Source organism: Nymphalis io, chromosome 10 (genome assembly GCF_905147045.1).
Source record: "Nymphalis io chromosome 10, ilAglIoxx1.1, whole genome shotgun sequence".
Lineage (NCBI taxonomy): Eukaryota > Metazoa > Arthropoda > Insecta > Lepidoptera > Nymphalidae > Nymphalis > Nymphalis io.
This window is the reverse complement of record NC_065897.1, coordinates 1,677,740-1,699,657: the sequence shown is the minus strand read 5'-3', so window position 1 is coordinate 1,699,657 and position 21,918 is coordinate 1,677,740. Positions and strand designations below refer to the sequence as shown.

The window sequence follows — 21,918 nt, the reverse complement described above, 5'->3', positions numbered from 1 at the left end:
ATTTTTTGGCAAATAAGTTCCTGCAATTATGGTATTTTCAATGTTTAATTAATATCTAATATTATAATACATACAAAACCGTGTAAATTTTTCATGTCGACAGAAAAGAAAATAAACTAATATCACCCATGTCATGCCAGACATATCTTTCTAATAATAAATTATCTTATCTTAATTAGCTCTTATTTATTTTTTGCGATAGCATCTCTTTCTTTATTCTAGACTCTTCTTGTTGCAGGGTAATAATTTTCTACTCATACCATTTCAAACGTTTTAATTTTTCTGTCATGAAGCCACTCTGAGGATATTTCGTATTTTAACTGCCACTGCCTCACCCACCCATGAACCTTGAAATTTTCAAATTAGCATCTAAACAATGCCACTTTCCTTTCTCCGATTCACACATTGCAAAATTTCGGTTAGATAAATACATTTTAAGAGAACTTGGGATTCACATCATTGACCCCTAACAGTTACATATAATTCATATGACCGCGGTTTAAAAAATGGAATAGATTGGAAGAGTTCCATTGAAAGGATTTTCCTAAATATGTTTTGGACAACGTGCTGTTGTTGCAAGCATCAAGATGTATCTTCGTATATATCCTTTGTCAAACTGAATATTCCGTTCTGCATTTCTATGTAAAGCAGTCAAACGCTTAATTTTTTGACGGCAATATAGCTGGTTTAGATGAAACAAGCCTGTATGAGTAAATTCTAGCCTATAATTAAAGTGATACTTTTGTATGAAGTTCCTTTCAAGCGCTAAAGCTTTGTTTTAAAAACTGATAATATGGCTCCTATTTCCGAAAACCAGATAGGCCTTATCGGCAAAATAAAATTTTACCAAATTGCATGCACGCGTACGTGATTGGACTATGATGGCTTAAACATTCAATAACTATTCTTCATCAACATAGTTGTATATATTTAATCAACTTATACAAATGTGCACGTTATCCAATAAATTATATATAATGTTTAACGAATACTTGATTTTATCAGATCTGTTTTTTGTATCTGCTATATTTCTTACAAATCCAATGTCTATGGGCAGTAGTGACTACATACCACCTATTATTTATCAGTCTGCCAACTTATTTATAATAAAATTAAAACAAAAACCTACTAAACTGAATACTAACCAGCAGTGGCACATTAGCCAGTACTTCTATTTTATGAGGCTTAAGCGCTAAGGTTTCAATCCATCACGACAAATATTTGTATGGGTCATATGTGACTTCAAACACGACTCAAGTGGAATGAGTTTATTTACTTCAATTTAAGCTCATAATTTAATCACAACTAATTATGTGGAATGATTTTAATTTAGCTCAGTGTTTTTTTTATAAAACGCACAACAGCTTGAAATTGTCCTATGACTGGGCTAATAGCTCCTTCTCTTTTTGATGAAAAGGAGGTGGATTTTTATTTTAATTTATTAGGAATTTTATAACGTGTTGAGTAACGTGTTTTGACCACTGGGCAATCTTTTAGCAAAAACCCTTGCCCATATTTACTCATCCAAAAAACACGTGTAACGTGTGATTTTTTTTATTAATCTCCGTATAAACTTTTACACGTTCAGTGATATTCATTGTTCATGTCAATAATGAAATTAAAGCGATTCTGTCAAATGAATATTTTTAACGCACCTGCCATTAAATTGTTGCAGGGATTTTTTTTTCCTCCGCAGTCGGATTTATCGGTTAGCCGAATGATTTGTTATTTTAAGTAAACAAATTTCATGATTGGATATTGCGTATGAAGCTCGGATTATTTTATTGTACATGTATATTCGATCGAATATATATTTATTACTTTGCAATGTAAATGTGTACAATGCTCACATATCTTTTTAATTAATTGAAATATTATTTACTAAAAAATATTGCGGACGAGAGTGAGCTTCGTAAAGTTTGTAGTGGAGTTTCAGACGTATTTGTTTGTCTTTTTCATGTAATTCGCTCGTAAAGACGATGAAACATTTACGCTTTTTATTTTTTTTTTATTTTTGAACATGATCGAATGTCATGTTCATGTATTAATATTAACTGTATACATGTTCATGTATTATTATTAATTTCAGTGAAATTAGACACATGCAGGTTTCCTCACAATGTTTTCCTGTACTGTGTAGCACGAGATGAATTATAATCACAAATTAAGCACATGAAAATTCAGTGGTGCTTGCTCGGGTTTGAACCTCCGATCATCTTATCTATCTCAATCAATCAATCAATCAACAGCCAATCGTTTGCCACTGCTGAACATAGGCCTCTCCCAAGGTGCGCCAAAGCTCCCTGTCCTCCGCCTTCCGCATCCAGTTGGTGCCCGCCACCTTCTTAAGGTCGTCGGTTTACCTGGCTGGAGGGCGCCCTACGCTGCGCTTGCCGATTCGCGGTCTCCACTCTAGGACTCGTCTGCTCCAACGGCCATCGGTCCTACGACATACGTGACCAGCCCACTGCCACTTCAGCCTGCTAATTTTGCAAGGTATGTCGGTGACTTTCGACGACGGTTCTTTTCCGGATAATCTCATTTCTGATCTTATCCTTCAAAGATACTCCGAGCATAGCTCGCTCCATAGCACGCTGAGCGACTTTGAATTAGTGGACTAGTCCCGCAGTTAGTGTCCACGTTTCAGCACCGTATGTCATGGCAGGTAAGACGCATTGGTTGAAGACTTTCGTCTTCAAACATTGCGGTATAGATGACTTGAGGACTTGACGAAGGTTGCCAAATGCTGCCCATCCCAAGCGAATTCTTCGATCGGCTTCCGTCTCGAAGTTGTTCCTACCGACTTGTATTTTCTGTCCTAGGTAGGTATATTCACTAACAACTTCGAGAGGTTTCCCCTCGATGTATATCGGCCCCGGCACGACATGCCTATTGAACATGACCTTGGTCTTGTCCAAGTTTATACCGAGACCGACACACCGGGAAGACTCGCCTAGGCTACGCAGCATTTCGGTGAGTTGTTCCAGCGACTCTGCTATGATGACGATATCGTCGGCAAATCGAAGGTGTGAGATGTACTCGCCGTTTACATTGACTCCATACCTAGTCCAATCCAGCGTTTTGAAAACGTCTTCCAACGCGTTGGTGAACAGTTTCGGGGATATTACATCCCCCTGTCTCACCCCTCTGCGCAGTTGGATCGCCTTCGTCTTACAGTCCTGGATATGGACAGTCATTGTAGCGGCGTTGTACAGACATCTCAGTACCTCGATATATCTCCAATCGATATGACATCTCTGCAATGAGTCGAGCACTGCCCAGGTTTCGATGAAGTCGAAGGCTTTCTCGTAGTCCACAAATGCCATACACAGCGGCTGATTGTACTCTTCGGTCTTCTGCACAATCTGCCGAACAGTATGGATGTGGTCCACGGTGCTGTAGCCTGATCGATAGCTGGCTTGCTCTGGGGGCTGGAACTCGTCAAGTCGTCTGGCAAGACGGTTCGTGACGACTCTTGAGAACAGCTTATACACGTGACTCAGGAGGGAGATTGGTCTGTAGTTTTTCAAGAGGGTTTTATCACCTTTCTTGAAAACCAGTACCACCTCACTCCCGCTCCACTTTTCCGGGGTCTTGCCATGTTGGATGACGGAATTAAAGAGGCTTGCTAGCTCTTTCAGGACCGGAGTCCCGCCTGCCTTAAGCAACTCTGTTGTGATTCCGTCATCACCCGGAGCTTTGTTGTTTTTAAGCTGTTCTAGAGCCTCCCTAATCTCTCCTTGGTCAACGACCGGGAGCTCCTCGGAGTAATGGCGCATTAGAGGGGCGCGCTGGTCATCAATACTGATTCCCACGGGTTTATCCGATCTTGAAGAGAACAACTGCCCATAAAACCTCTCTACTTCTCCGATAATCTCAGGCCTAGAGGTAACGACCCCACCATTTTCAGTTTTAAGTTTTGTCAGACGCGGCCTCCCAAACTTGCGAGCGAACACTTTCGATCCCCGATTTTGCTCAATCGCAGCCTTGATGGCACGGGTATTGGAGCGTCGGAGATCGCGTCGCGTCAGCGTTTTTATTATTCGATTTAAGGCCTTATCTGACAAAAACGATTCTCGTCGTTTTATCATGAGCTCGAGTGTATCAGCAGAGAGTTTTGGTGCGTTGTCTCTTCTCTGTGGCGGAAAACACTTGCGGGATGTGTTTTGCAGTATTTTGACCAGCGTGTCGGTTCTCTCATCAATGCTGCTTATGGTTTCCAACGCGGTGAATTGATTTTGAAGTTCTATTTGGAACTTTTCGGAGCCTTGAGCAGCTTGGAGCATGGTAGGTCGGAGAGTAGACCTCATCATTCTCGATCTTTCGGCTTTTAAGTTGATATTTAGAGTGCCTCGAACCAAGCGGTGATCACTTCCGGTATTAAACCTGTTGATCACTGAAACATCTCTAAAAATGTGCCTTTTATTCGAATAAAAGGCACATATTTATCTATCTCATTGTTCTCTAAATCTATGCATTGTTCTCTAAATACATATTGTGATAAAAAGTTATAGACTTTACTTATAAGATATTTTTATAACAAATTGAATTTTGTTTAGTCATAAATTAGACTGCGAATATTACATATTTCATAAGGCTTGGTGTCAGTGAGTCTGGGCAGGTAATAACCCAAAACTCCAGACCGATTTCGGCCACGGCAGCCAATATAAAGAGAGATTAGCCGTCTGCGCAAGAGATATAATAGTGCGTGCGCAAACACAGGTACATTCTCTGTTCCCTAGTTCTCATAATCTGATGGGACGGTAATCCGACACGACCGGAAAGAGTTCAGGTACAGGACCAAGTTATTTTGTTTTTAAAGCCCGACCTGGGAATTAAACCCAGGAACTCCAGGTCTGCGTCCTTAAATCTAGCCACTTTTTTTTTCTCTGTACCCGGGTCCTATGGGGGTGGAACTGGGTTATGTGGGATTCTTACCCACTAAAACCACTGCGATGGCCGTCCTCAGTACGGATCGGAGAGGCTGCGGGATCGTGTAGATATAATGCATCCGCGGCCTCTCCCGTGCTTTGCTCCACTCGTGGCTCGGCGGAGCTCTCATCAGGGGGCGAATTTCACCCCCCCCCCGCACTCCTCGCTAGTGCGTACAGCAGCGCGAGGCCATCATGGCTGCCGTCCTCCACAGGGCCGTCTGAAATAGGACACGTGCGGCCCCACCTCACGCATCCACGGCCCCAGGGTTACGCCCTATCTTTTAAGCCCCGGGCGTCTGGGCTATGGGAGGGCCGAGACGATGCCGTCGTCGTCTCCGCCGAGCAGGATCGGGCCTTTCCTGTTCCCGCTCCACCGTCTCCTTCTGAGCCATGACGGTCTCACAGAAGGAGGCTACGGCCCTCTACGCCGATTCCCTGCGAAGCACCGCCGACACGATTGCTCGCATGGACAGGTTTTGTCCGACTTCACGGACCAGGATCTCCCTCTCCGCACTCCACGCGGGGCACACTTCCAACGTATGCTGAGCGATGTCCCGGTCCGCGCCAAAGTGGTGACACATCGCCGTCGATTTGCGTCCGATCTTACACAGGTATTCTCCAAAACAACCGTGACCGGTCATTACCTGAGTAAGTCAGAAGGTGAAAATCTAAATCTAAAAAATCTAGCCACTAGACCAACGAAGCAGTCTAGGTAGCTACCACCCCACTCATCACATATTTTATCGCCAAACAGGAATACTTAATATTGTCGTGATGAAGATTGAGCGAGTGAACATAACTACAAGCAAAATAACATCTTAGTTCCCAAGATTGTTGGCGCATTTTTGATGTAAACGACGGTTAGTACGTCTTACTATTTACCATAAGGTAACATTAGCCTACATTTATTATAAAATTCACTTTAATAAAAAATACATATATCTTATTAAAATTAAGTATTAACTTGTGTGATAAATTTATTTTTATTTCTAGTTTGAAATTGATAAACGAGTTTTTTTTACTTTTTTATATAACAATTAATATTGTTGCGTGTATATCTACATATAAGTATAATATATATAGGCGTGGCTAGTTTTTAGTGTAATTAATTTTTTTTTTACCTTGATACGTCATTATAACAACAACACATATCATAGTTTAATAAAATCAGAAGTGACTAGTAGAATTGTATCAGCCGCCAGTAAAGTAAAAAATTTCTTTTTAATATATTTATTAATAAAAATTAAAAATATTTATTAAACAATACAATCTTGTTTTAAAAAAAAAAAAAATTGCGATATAAATCCACGGTAACAACAATAATATTTAGATAGATAGACAAATTAAACGAGTATTTTAAGAATATTTTCAGGCATTAAGCCCGCCTTTAATCCCCAAACATAATTTTGGTCAATTAAGTTATAAAATACAAACAAAATTATACAATTTAAAAACATAAAGGTAATGAAAATTTCAGAATTACATTCTTATGTGAAAAATAAGCGAGTAATATAAATGTTGAAATTTGTGCCAAAATCGCATAATATACATTTTAAAGCAATTTAAATGCGACCAGCGTTTTAACCCTTGAAAAAATTAACTGAATCTCGCGATAAGGGTACTGAGGGCCCCAGCATAAAGTAATTTCACCTTACACAATTTAATGGGAACGTAAAATTTTCCACTACTTTATATTCAGGCGCTGCGCTGTATTGTAACAACGAAAGTAATTTCATTTACGTCATAAAATGGTTCTCCCATAATGACTATATAGGCCCAGTGGATTATTTTATATCAATTCAGATAAAACATTATTATTAGTTTTTTACTTGGTTGAAGAGCTTTATGGAAGCCCGTTTGAGTATGTACCACCTACTCAACAGATATTCTACCGCTAAAGAGAATACTTAGTATTGTTGCGTTCCGGTTTGAAGGTTAAGTGAGCTAGTGTAACTACAGCCAGACTACAAGTGACATAACATCTTCGTTCCCAAAGTTGGTGGTGCATTAGCGATGTAAGGTATGGTTAATATTTCTTACATCTCCGATGTCCACTGTTCAATATGGTGACCACTAAATATCAGGTGGCCCGTATACTTAAAACATAAAAAAACAATTAAATTCCCACTGCTGGGCAAAGATCTCTTCTGTGCCAACCAAAAAACTATAAATATGCGGGACATAATTGAGACAGAATCCAATACATATGGGTTTTATCAATATAAGCGTAAGAAGCTCACAAACAGAAATGCAGCTCTTAAAAGCTTAGTGTCGTAAATCTTGCCGTAATTTGAATCCACGACCTTCGGTTAAAATCTATGTGTTCTCTTCCCTGGGTCTGTTTAAAATGATATTTTATTTACAATAACAAAATTTGTATTGTTTGTGTAGTTTTTAGTTTTAATATTCTCTGCTGTCGCCGTAAAGTTTTTCGCTTTACAGCTCTAGAACTTGTCAAAAACATACATTTGAAAATATGATAAATAATTTTATAAAACTAAAAAGGAATATCACATATGTATGTTATCATCAACTTTATACTCCGAATTCTCTATATATATATATTATGAAGCTGAAAAGTTTGTTTATTTGTTAGAACCCAATAATCTCAGGTCATCAGGTTAAGTGGTCACCATCGCCCTTACATTGCCAAATCGCCACTAACCTTGGGAAAGATGCTATCTACCCTGTGCACACTGTGTCATACTGTGTCATACTGGCTCACTTACCCTTTAAATCGGAGCGCAACAATATCAAGCATTGCTATTCAGCCCCAGAATATCTTATGAGTAGGTGGTACCCACCCAGACGGGTTTGCACAAAGAAATTTATCTATTTATACAATTCATATGATTCAAATATGATGATAAAATATTTATTCGCCAATATTTGGAACGACCTGCCTGGGTCTATTTTTTCGGATAAGTTGAACTCTGGAGCCTTTAAGAGTAGAGTGAACAGGTTTCTTTTAGATGGGCGTGTACCACCTTTGTCTTCATCTTCACTTTCTATCAGGTCAGATGGAAGACAAACGCCTATTCCATTTCAACTATATAAAAAAAATTCAATAACACTGTCGCTAGGTGGAATACATATACGACAATGTTGTATGTATTTTAATTTTTGATCTCCTCTAATCTTTTCCATAAAGTCATATTCGCGAACCCGGCCTACGCACTGAATACAAATTGTGTCATTTCGTAAAACCCTAATGGAAAAGCAGATTAAATAATTCAAGCGTAAGAAATTTTTAGCCCATAACGGCTTTCATAAATAATGACGTTAGCGTGTAGGGTGTTCAAATCTTAACGGTTCTTTTTTTTAATTCTATTACACGTTCGATTATTGTCTCTTCTGGTGTGATGTAGTTTAGTGTTTTACATAAGTATGTGTGTTATTATTGTAAGTAAACAATTGTACAAAAAGATATTCATAAAGCGATATTACCACTAATATGAATGATAAATATATATTTATATTTATATTTATCATTTATTCTAAAAATGTCTCTTAGTGGTAAAACCGTTTTATGAATTTTTTTTTGTTCTTTAAGCTGTACTTTGCTGAAAAACAAAACGTGCTTATATTTTTTGTGTAGCTTGCAGCTGAGTATCTATGTTATCTCAAGCCATTAAAGTCATTAAAGCTCACTAAGTAAAAACATTTATACTTGTCTATATATGTAGCCCTAGTACTATAATAATGAGTAGGGTGTCGGGAAATCAGAAACTCAGCAAAAACATTTCCTCGTCAGAGAGTCAGTTGGTCATAAAACGGTGCAATAAATTACACTTAATCACATTATTTTAATAATAACATTAATTTAAATAGCATAAGATATTTTAACTACAAGCAAACATTTAACAGGCGTTTCAATAAAAATTGAGTAGTAAATTTTCTATTACATTTTTTTTTAATAATGTCAACCCTTATGTCGGCGCCACACATTCGTGTTATGAAGCGATTGTGTGCAAAAGGTTATAATAATGTAAGCAGCTTTACAGGTATTAACACACATTGGAAAGTAAATGATCGCCTTCACGCCTTTTCTTTGTTGAAATCAGATAATGTGGATACAAAATAAAATAAAAAACGTATTGAAAATTCATAAGGGTGGTATTATTTTTATTGATATTATTTTGATTGATATAGATTTTTTTTTTAAGTTTTGTCCTTCTTTCTATATTTCATAACAATGAAATAGTGTCCCCATACAGGCTTTTTTATTATTTTAATATTAATAGTGATGTCCGCATACTGATCAAAAGCTTAGGAAATATCAAAATACTGCTCTCTCGTATGCAATAACTCATTATTTGAGTGGAACAAACAATTTGAATTAAATTAAGACGTTCATATCAACGTCGGAAGGTTCATTGACCTTGACAAATTTATTTACCATACATTCAGCGAATGAGAAAGTATTTAAAAAGTATGAGACAGTTAAGAGGCGAGATAACCCATTGACGAGAACACTTAAGTTAAACAGATCATTGCTGGTTCATATCCAAATTATCAATACTTTTATGTGCTTAATTGTAATTATAACTAGTTTTCTGCTAGTGGTTAAGTAAAATATCACGAGGGAACCAACATGTGTTGGTTAAAATTTAGCCATATTTATGCAAACACAGATTGGAGCAACATGGTTGGAATAAGCACCTAACTTTTTATAAAGAGGAAATTCGGTCTTTGACCAGCAGTTGCAGTTTCAGGTTTCTTTTAAAAGATTTCTAAAAGAATAATTAAATATTGAATCGTTTTATACGATTTATGGTTAAATAAATGTGAACAACCGAGACGTGTTTTTCATATGGACATATAAAATTGTTTTCTCGCGAGCTATCTCATGGGATCTCAAGTATACGTCTGTTTTTGTACGTGATCATAGAAAAATCACAACCAACACGAGCCTACGTCTTCCTACGTGTTCGTTTTAATAAATATTTAGGTAGGATACATACATACATAATTCATGAATAGATTTTAAATATACTTTCTGTATCTAGTGTATAATGAAGAAAGAAAGATATATATTTTGCAATTAATGTCTGCTTCATAACATTCAAACAATATGCAGAAATGTATGAAAATAATGTATGTAATAAATGAATATAAAATTCGGAGATAAAAAGACGCTATGAAAGTGGTCTTATACTTTGAGTAATATTTTACAGACGATCTTAGACGCGAAGTTCGTCGTTCGGCGTAGGTACCTACTAATGGGGAGTGAAAATACTTGTATAACATATAGAAAACTATCGAGTTCAAGAGTAGAACTAAGTTTGCAGTCATGTGATGAATTACAGTTGCATTTTTTTTAATTTATAGTGTTTCAAAGCGAGTTACGATGACGTAATTAAAAAAGATTGTACGTCAAATTAATGCTTTGGAAAAATAATATTTCGCTGCTGTATATTATTCAATAATAATTAATCTTTTTTTAAACGTCACTTGCTTCAATTAATAAAATAATATATTACAAAATCATTAGAACGAATATTTAGTTGGAGATACAACTTTAATTTTTTAAATTTAATAAGAACGTTAAAATGAATTGTAAAGGAATTTTCCATAAAATAAATTAAAGTTTAATAACTAAAACTGTGTTAAGGGCCATGTTCCAAAGAATGTAATAAAGACTAAAAATAACGTTTTACGATATGTAATGGAAGTAGTTTGTGAGCTACGAAGAATTCATAGTACGTGCCTTGAATGTAACGCGGTGTCGTGAAGGTGAAATTAGAAACAGTAAAACGTCAGTGGTACCTTTCTTTAACTGAATTTACTGGGCAGTGTGAGCGAGATAGAAAGATTTTCTTGTTTGCATTCTAAAAAATATGATTTGTAAATAGATAGTAATAGTTGGTTGTATTTATTTTAGAATATTCAAGAAAATACATTATGATGAAGCTTTAAGTTTTATTTAATTTTTCGTTTTTTTTTTATATGACAAATAGAATATATGATATTGTTTGCTATAGTTACAATATTAGTGTGAGCTGTAACGAGTGTCATTAAATGCAAGGAACGTAACATTTTAGAAACCATACTGGTAACGTAATAATGGTTCAATAAGTAGTTTTTTATGTAGTAGAAGCTTACGATTGACCTAAATCGCTCGTTATTTGCGTGGAGCATGTGGAATTTGGTTTATACATCCCGTTCTACCAATATCTATAGAACAAGGACAGCCGAAGCTACCAACCGATAGCACATATTATGCTTCTCTGCTATTCGAAATTTATAATAAAAATATACACTTGAATTACCTAATAACAGTAACAGTAACAGCCTGTTAATGTCCCACTGCTGGGCTAAGGCCTCCTCTCCCTTTTGAGGAGAAGGTTTGGAGCTTATTCCACCACGCTGCTCTAATGCGGGTTGGTAGAATACACATGTGGCAGAATTTCAATGAAATTAGACACATGCAGGTTTCCTCACGATGTTTTCCTTCACCGTTAAGCACGAGATGAATTATAAACACAAATTAAGCACATGAAAATTCAGTGGTGCTTGCCCAGGTTTGAACCCACGATCATCGGTTAAGATTCACGCGGTCTTACCACTAGGCCATCTCGGCTTATTACCTAATAAACTTAATTATATTTTAATTTACTAGGGTATTTATCTGGGTGTGTAAAACAAACTCATCACATATTACCATATAGTTCTGTTCAGGTTTGAATGATGAGTGAGCCAGTGTAACTACAGGTATAAAATACATAACATCATAGTTCCAGAAGTAAGTGGCGCATTGGCGATGTAAGGGATTTTAAATATTTCTTACAGCGCATCTTACAATATGTCTATGGACGGTGGGTACCACTTACAATAAATTCAAAAAAAATAACATATATATTATGAAATTTGGCTTCCAAATGGCACGAATAACCTTCCCATTTATCTTTGCGCCTTATATTGTCTTTAATAACATCATATTCTATTAAAATATTATAACCTTTTGCACATTTAATTACGTAGCTGACATTTTGTTATGCCTTTATGAAAGAAAGGGTTTGATGATCCAATGAATGGCTTGAATAAATATTTAATACATCAATATTATCTTTAAAATATAGTACTGTGAACATTAACTGAAAGATCTTACTTTTTATTTTATATTTAAACGGTATTATTTTTATATTTAATTGTTTCATGTTAGTTGTGTATATTAAAGGGTTTCTACTGAGTTTCATGCAGGTATAATCTACTTTCTAAGCCGGTGCTTCACATAATTTATTTATTTATTTATTTATTTAATCGATACACCACAGTATTTGAAATATGGCACTTAAAACAAGAATACGATAAAATGACAGATACAATTTCAAACACTTAATAGGTATATACAGCATTAAATAATATAACTTAATCCAGTAACATGATTCAAAAATTCTTGTAACTGATATAAATAATATTTTGATTTTTAAATAGCTATTAAAATGCTCCAATAGTTTAGTTACATTAAACTAATATTAGACGGCAACTATTTTTACTAAACGTATGTTATTCCAAAGAGAAAAAAACTATTATTGAAAAGCGTATTCACATTAATTTCTAGCGGCTCTATCGTCATGAGTTTTAAATTGAAACAACAGTAACAGCCTGTTAATGTCCCACTGCTGGGCTAAGGCCTCCTCTCCCTTTTGAGGAGAAGGTTTGGAGCTTATTTCACCACGCTGCTCCAATGCGGGTTGGTAGAATACACATGTGGCATAATTTCAATGAAATTAGACACATGCAGGTTTCCTCGCGATGTTTTCTTTCACCGTCAAGCACGAGATGAATTATAATCACAAATTTAGTACTTGAAAATTCAGTGGTACTTGCCCGGGTTTGAACCCACGATCGTCAGTTAAGATTCACGCGTTCTAACCACTAGGCCATCTCGGCTTTTTTATTGAAACAAAATTGAAACAAATGAAGATAAAATTCTTACGTCACCAACGCGTTATAGTATTGGTGACTAAAATTTATTGACATTAAGCAAGAATTATTAATGTGTATCCGTGTAGTAGCTATGAGAGACATCGGTGTAATCGGTTAATATCGTACCTTCTTAAGATAATCCATTCATTATTATTCATTAGTAAATCAAGTGACAACTTAACTGTACAAAGGATTTAAATGAAACAATTGAAATGCACTCAGACCATACGAAATGTTTTAAACCTAGTATATATATTAAAAAATCAACATTCTTAAAATTCTCAAACAAAACACAACGCGAACTCTCGTACGTTATATGGCAAACATAATCGCTTGGCACAGGGAGGCAGCGAATTGAAAAATGTAAACGATAACTAAAATGGCTTTATTTGAGTATAATTCACTTAAGCACTGGAAGGGATCCAGTGCAGCTCAGTCGCAACAGGTCGTGCGTGTGCCATAGAACAGCGCGTGATTGGAGTCCTCTTTCGCTAAGCATGTACATAATTCAATTCTCATATACATATTTCAATTCAATATTCAAGAAAATTATAAAAACTGCTCAAAGATGTTTATATTAATTTTGATAAATATTCAAATTTAATTTCAGGTTAATAAGCAGAAGTTACGGTAGCTTGGATTATTATAATACAAATTTTAAGATATCAAGAGTTTTAATAAATCTCAATGCTTAATTGGCGTAAACTTGAGTACTAGAATTAAAAGTGTGAACTTTTTGTAATATATTATTAAATTATTTCATGAACAGCAGGTCAACAGCAGTCTCTGTTCGGGATGCGTGCGTTACAGACCGCAGTCTGCTATCGCGCTATAAATTGTTGCGATGCGGTGTGGTGGTCTAGCTGAGCGGGTGACGTTTTATACTTTGTCCCGCTTACACGTGTATATTGTTATTTCTCAGAGGAAAATCTTGAAATGTTAAATATAAGGAGTTATTCATACCGTTTATGGTTTGAACCATTTGTGGTGTAGATTTTTATTTATCACTACATATTATTAGAGAAAGTCCTCTGTCAAGTCTGTCTGTATGTCTGTCTCAACGACTAAAACTACCCAAAGGATTTTCATACGGTTTTAATCAATCGATGAATTAATTAATGAGGAAGGACTAGATGTATTACTCATTAAGGTTATGTGAAAATTGGCTGAAATATGACAATAAATGTTGAAGATGAAGAAAAAATAATACCGACTTCAGAGCTATAAAAATTCTACTAGCAATTACTCAAATATTGAGACCAAAAATTTATATGTCTAAGAATTTGTTAAAAGTAAAATTATTTTAAGGGTAGCTCGTAAAGCTCTTCTAGTATTCTCTCGTTCTATGTTTAACATCGCATCTCGAGACAATCTGCGGTGTATTTGTCAAATGTTCGTGACACAACAATTGGTTTTATTGCTGTTTCGTTCGTGTATTTTAGAATTTGTCTTAGTGGTTGGTTACGTTCAGCGGGTAATGAGTTTGTCATATTCTTTTTAATAAAATAATAAACTTCGCATAGCGGCTGTTTCATAGACTAATTTCTCTCTTTGTCATCATTGATTTGACATTCGAAAGAAGATACATTGTTTAACTAAACACCCGCAAAGAAATGTTTATAAACATAGTAATTAAGGGCGTTAATATCGATATTTTTAAGATTTAGTTAGAATTCTTTCTTTTACATTTTTTTATCAGCAGCACTGTCATAGAATGAATGTTATTTGATAACCGACCGCTCGATTCACTTAATAATATAAATTGTTCAAGTCTTTAAGCACTTTTGAATCATCATTTTAGAAGATAAAATTTAGTATATCTACCACCGGTCCGAATATAGATTCTACTTAGAAGAACAGATAAGTTACTGGTGGTTAATCTTTTTTAATTCTACTAACTCGAAGTCAAATAATTTTTAGTATTTATTAACGTGAATTTTTATTTTCTTTTTTGGTTTTTACTGGCAATTATATTTTTTTTATAGAATAGGAAGGCGAACTATATATGGGCCACCTGATGGTAAGTGGTCACCAACGCCCGTAGACCCATATTGGCATTGTAAGAAATGTTAACCATCGCTTACATCAATAATGCGCCACCAACCTTGGGAACTATTATTGGTTATGTCCTTGTGCCTGTAATTACACTGGCTCACTCACCCTTCAAACAGAAACAATACCAAGTACTGCTGTTTTGCGGTAGAGTATCTGATGAGTCGGTGGTACTGGTGATGGTGTGGTGGTACCTAGGCGAGCTTGCACAAAGCTCTACCAAAAGTTAATTATTTGCTTTACTAATGTTTCAATAATTTTTTCTAATATTTCAAGTGTGAATGTTTGTTACTCAATCTGGCAAAAAAGATTGCACGAATTTAGATGCAGTTTAGTATTTCTATACCATATATATATGGGTTGGTTATGGTACATAATAAAGCCTAATTCACTTTTCGTATTTTACGACATAATTGACATTGCAAAATATTTTTAGTATCCATTCAAATCCTTATGTAACAAAATTTCACATTTATAAAAACTATCACTTGATTTTTTTTAAAACGCAATAAATAGTTATGCCACTTGCACTTAGCACTTCAACAAGATTCTTTTGCATTTATAAAATTCAATAAAAGAATCTTAAGTTTCTTTTTAGATAACTGTCACACTGCTGTGGAGACAAGTTTTCACAGAGAGAACGCCTTGTCGTCTTTTATACGAACAAAATTAAATCACTCCGCCTTTTTGATGTTTTTCTTATTCTGTACTCTAAAAACCTTATGTTTTTCATTACACGAATCCTTCAATGTTAACTTAAGTAAGCAATTACCTATATTTACATTATGAAACTAGCAAGTTCGTATGATTAAACGCAATCAGTAAGCATCAATTTGATTTGCCGTTATTTTTGGAGATAATAAGTACACATAGATTATATTTCCGACACAAATTTCTAAGGTAATCATAAAAAAATGCTATTAATTATTATTGAAAAAAATATTTAAGTGCTATAAATTAGTTACATACAGTAACAGCCTCTTAATGTCCCACTGCTGGGCTAAGGCCTCCTTTCCCTTTTGAGGAGAAGGTTTGGAGCTTATTCCACCACGCTGCTCCAATGCGGGTTGGTAGAATACACATGTGGCAGAATTTCAATGAAATTAGACACATGCAGGTTTCCTCACGATGTTTTCCTTCACCGTCAAGCACGAGATGAATTATAAACACAAATTAAGCACATGAATATTCAGCGGTGCTTGCCCAGGCTTGAACCCACAATCATCGATTAAGATTCACGCGTTCTAACCACTAGGCCATCTCGACTACTAGGCCATCTCGACTACTACATAAGAACTAGACTAGTTACATAAGTATAAATTATTTAAAACCTATCAGATATCGTTACAATAATAAGGTAATTTTTTTATAAATATTATTTATTTTTTTTGCTGACGTTTCGTAATATTCGTACCTGTCGTGATCGCGAGTCGGGGAGCGTCGCGCGCCATCCGACGTCATCTGCAGAAGTTTTCTACATCTACCTCCATTTCGCTTATATTGCCATTATTTCTCCTATAATGCTGCGAACGAACTACACTAACGCAATCGGACAGTGCGAACGTTGTTCAAGGCACTTAAATTTTACGAAATTGATGTAGCATTGAGCTAACGCCGAGCAAGATAATAATAAAAAAGTTTGATAGCTATTGTAAGCAAAAAATAATTTATGAAATTAATAAAACACATTATATTATACTTGCATTATTATTTTTTCGATTATCATTGAAATTTTAGCTTTATTGCGCCCAACGATGTTTTACTTCAATAATAAATCTCTGTCTAGTCTGTTTCAATATCACACGATATGATTTAAGTACATAAATTATTATCTATAATTCAAATCGTTTCGAATAATTATGTTAATCCGAATCACGTATCTTAGAAAATAAGAAAATGAAAGATAAAATCAAGTGGAGCAAAAGCCCTGTAAAAATAAATGTCCAATTGAGAGAACAAAAGATTTCTGTAATGCGGTTTATGTACAAAGTTCCCTCTTAAGTTTAAAAATACAAAAACATTAAAAAGGCGGCGCCATGATTTAATTCTGTTCTTGTAAAAGGCGTCGGCGAACCATTCTGTACGTAAAAACTTATCCATGGATAGTATGACAGTATTTTTTTAAAGATAGTAAAGAAAATAATTCTGTGGAAACTGTTAATAGAGGAATTTATACGTTAAACATTTGATATGAGTGTGAATATGTATCAATATATATGAATCACGATTACATGGCTGAAATTGAAACTAAAAAAATATATTATAAAATATATTACAATATAATTTTAAATATAATAAGATTAACTTACAAGCTGACTTCAAATGTCAGATAAGAATGGGTCTTTCAGAATCAATATAACAGTTATCTTTATTTGTAAACGCCCTATTTTTTACTAGACTACCCTACTTTACATCACAAAATATCCATACTTGTTTGTGCTGTACTGATATTATAAGGTTATTGTAACATTCATCGTATTACTACGTACGCCTATTCGATTTAATTTTTCTGCTAATTTTTTTGTAATTTTCTCTATAAGTGATTTAAATGTAAATCTTTTGAGAAAATAAATATCTCTAACCGTAAGAATAATTCAGTTTCGTAAAGCGTTATTGTTAATTGTATATTTCCGAACCGGTAAATAAGTGTAACGCTTCTATATTGAATCAAGATATTTGACTTTTTCACTTTGTCGCATTAACGACAAAATTATATTATAATTATAAATAAACAACAATTAAATACATTGATGCTTTAAGCCGATTATAGATTTATTAATGAAATAATGATAACTCGTCACATCTTTCACTTGTAGAAACGTTTAAAAATTGTCACTGTAATTATTCGGATTTCCAAATCTTTGCGTGAGGGTTCTCAATACGTCTGAATTTATTTTGTATGATATGGTATAACTTTTATTTAATTATTGACCTACTTTATTGCACATAGATGTTAAAGCACAGCTTTATAGAACAGGAGATACAACAGGTTAAAAGAGATCTCCTTTTTTATTACAAGCCGATTTTGATTCAAGATAGTTCCGTTTAAATTTAATTAGTATCATTCATTGTTAAGTTTTTGTTTGAATTGTACATTCACGAAAAATGAAGTAAGATTTTAAATTTTTGTGAAAATGTTTTTGCATTTTAATCTAAATATTGATACGTCAATACGATAACTAAACAGCTAATTCTAATAGAACAAATATTTAAAGCCAGTGAGTAAACCAATAGTCAATCAATTGAAATTAATTTCAAACACGCGGCAAGCATTTGACAAATGCGATTGCAATGTTCTAGATGTTTCGACGTTTAGCTTCAGTGACATAAATACTAACTTCATTGCAATAATATATCGAATACTAAAAGCTAAGATACCGTAAACATATTAGGTCATATTTATAGGCGGTAGGATTCAGTACAGCAATACTTAGTAACTATTTATTAGATGTATATATACATCTAATACTACCTACCCTACTGGTGGTAGGGCTTTGTGCAAGCTCGTCTGGGTAGGTACCACCCACTCATCAGATATTCTACCGCAAAACAGCAATACTTGATATTGCTGTGTTCCGGTTTGAAGGGTGAGTGAGCCAGTGTAATTACAGGCACAAGGGACATAAAATCTTAGTTCCCAAGGTTGGTGGCGCATTGGCTATAAGCGATGGTTGACATTTCTTACAATGCCAATGTCTAAGGGCGTTTGGTGACCACTTACCATCAGGTGGCCCATATGCTCGTCCACCTTCCTATTCTATAAAAAAAAAAAGCACAAAATGTGGGCTCTGTATTCTTTATCATCTAACTTCTAAACATACACATATAATTATGGAGCGTATAATTAAAATCGTACTACATGTATATTATATACATAGTATTATTTATAAATACTACATTACATAGTACGGTAAAGCCGAGATGGTCCAGTGGTTATAATAAAATATTGTAATATGCCAACGAGGCCAAGCTCAGCAGTGGGATTAACAATCTGTTAACGTCCCACTGCTGAGATTTGACATTAATCATTAACTATTCATATAAAATATCTCATAAGTTCGTTTAATTTAAAAAAGTAATTTAGTTGTGTCGCTTGTTAAAAATGTCTGCCAACTACAGATTTTCTCATTAAAAATAATAATTATCAACTTTTCGTAACGTAAAGTCTATTTACATCAAAAAATGGATTCTGATATGTAAAATAACATTCATTTGAAAGTACAACTATCCAGAATACAACATTTAAGTCTTCAGCAATTAAGGTTAAAATCCATTCGTAACTAACATCAAAAATTACATTTCACCCATTATTAAGTTTCACGTTTTACCAAAATATGAATTAGGTAATGTGGAAATACGTAACTTAAATAATGAATTAATAAAAGTTAACGTCAAATTTTAAAACAAACTAATTCGTTTGAAGTAACTCACGGAGTCGAACGTGCACCATAACTTGCTTCCTTTACAAACGATAAATATATATCTATGGAGTAGTTGAGTTTGATCGTAACGGGTATAGTGTTTTTTTTTTTTTAATATATAAGCTAGCGCTTGACTGTTATCACACCTGATGGAAAGTGATGATACAGTCTAAGATGGAGCGCGCTTGCCTAGAAAATGCCTATCCACTCTAGACTCGAAGGTACCCAAATTGTAGGTGGTGGGGAAGTGTTACTGCAATATGCTATTAGTCAAATTGTGTGATTTATAAAAGTGAAATGACGACGTTCTTGTTATAACCGTACAGGAATAATAAAGTATTATAATGTATGAGTCAATGCACAGCTTATGTAATGAAACTATTAATATATTCGGTTAATATCAATATCATCGAGTGAATGTTAAGAATATTTGAAATAAATGTAGGTAGGTATATATTATGTCAATTCATATTTATTTAAACATATGGTTAATATTTTTAATCAAATTATAACCTCAATAAATACATAATTTTCTATTGGTAGCAATGTTGGGGGTATTAACAGCTCCGCGCTTACTCTTGACACGCCAAAGATTTGTGTTTAAATTTCGTCTTATTTTAGCTTTACAGGCGGTAGTGTACGTCAGACGTTACTCGACCAATGCGTCTTACATCGACGGCAAGGCGTGGAAATTGATCTGTGTGTTAGCGATTATTGACGTCTCGCGCGTATCCCGGAGCTCGTTTTCGAATCCTTTAGTGAATCCCGGATTTCGGTGTGTGATTTTAGTGACAATGGATTACGACTCGCTGATTTATTCGCACATTGCGAATTACTACGACGAACTGGTAAGCTCGGAGTAGTTTTTTTTAATTCGATAATAGTTGACGTAATTATTATAAATACTAAATTATTTTTGTTTAGTATTTTTAACTGGTATATAAATTAAAATACACTCGTACCTCTCAACAAATGGAATACATAAACACATTTCTGCAGTTTTATTGTTAGTGTGGGCGGCGCATTCTCTCCTATTTCAAAATATGTCAAAATGCAAAACTGAATAAATTTTGTGGTTTAATATTTTTGGTTTCTTTTGTAAACGGATTGGAGTGGATCTCGTTTATGAAATTCGTCTTACTGATTTTTTAATACTTTTCTTGTACTACAGTGCTAAGTTTTTTCCACGTTTAGCTGTAAGTTCTGAATTTTTACGTCATTGTTTTATATTTAACAGTTAAATTCACATTGTATTTGATAATGCAAGAATAAAAATGGTTCTACCTTTTTATATTACTTTACTATACATATTTAGAAATTAATATGAAGAATTTGAGTTTGGTTTTTATTTAAATTATTTTAAATTTATATAATGTTAATATTCTCAATCTAAAAATATTTTTTTTTCTCTTGCAAATAATAATTACTCTCCGTATATTACACTACATAAATATTTGGATTTAAATATATTTAATGAATATTTACAGACTAAAATTCACTATCCAAGCTGCGAAAAGAGAAAGTAAAGTCGAGGTGTGATATAAATTTGGTTTGTTTATACGTTTCATTTTGAGAATCTGCGAGCGATTTTCGTTTTTATTGTTGTAATAATAAGTTCGAAATTGGTCTGGGGTGAAGATATTTCCGTATGGAGGCGTATCAAAATAATTACGAGCTTACCCGCCAATGTTATAGAATTTGTTTCAGGGCCACGTACAGCGTATCCTGTGATCGTTCGTTCTCAATTACAGGTTACTTATAAAATGTAGTTTGTTTTTCAATATACAAAAAAAAAGTACATAATGCGTTTAATTTATTATTTAAATTTGAAAGTGCAACTTTTAGTATCGAACGTGAAACTCACCACAGAAGACAATCATGATATATTAGTGGTATGACTGATTTGACTATATTGATTATATTTTTTAAAGTATACAATCATCACAATAACAGCGTATATATTATATTATACTATTAATAATAGTGTCAGTTTTAAACTTTTGCGAGTGAATGATTTCTTACGGTTGTTCTCTCCTTTAAATTGTAGTAAAGTAAAATTACAATACATAATATATTAATGTAAAATCATATGCTCTCATTCGTGTACCGGATCGCGGGTCTCATCGACTATGAGAGTGAGTGAAGAGCGAGTAGCCGCGCTTGCACACTTACTTGTAAACAGTAAAAGTAACAGCTTTTGAATGTCCCATTGCTGGGCTAAAGGCTCCTCTCCCTCTTTGAGAAGGTAAGAACGCGTGAATCTTAACACTTACTTGGACACTAGGATATTTCCTGCGTCGTTACATAGTCTAGTCTAGGAAGATATCTTCCTAATGATATCATAATCGTCATCAATGAGTCATAATTAATCAAGAAAAAATGATTTATATTTTACTCAAGAACGAGCGCGTAAGGCACGGAAATGTTGTATAAAAATGTAACAAAAGGATTTGAATCAACATACTTCGTAGAAATTGCCTAAAGTCCTATGCGCAAGTGCACCTTTGTCAACATATCATTATGTCATAATATTCGTAATATTCATTTATGTCACGCAAAATTTGGTAGAAGCGAATGAA

At 34.4% G+C, this 21,918-nt stretch overlaps 1 protein-coding gene across 1 annotated transcript in view; it reads left to right on the top strand.

Annotated features, from left to right (window-relative positions):
* The window catches only part of LOC126771194 (CUGBP Elav-like family member 4), a 544,666-nt gene that overhangs the window by 73,188 nt on the left and 449,560 nt on the right, over positions 1–21,918 (top strand). The gene's annotated exons all lie outside the window — the stretch shown is intronic.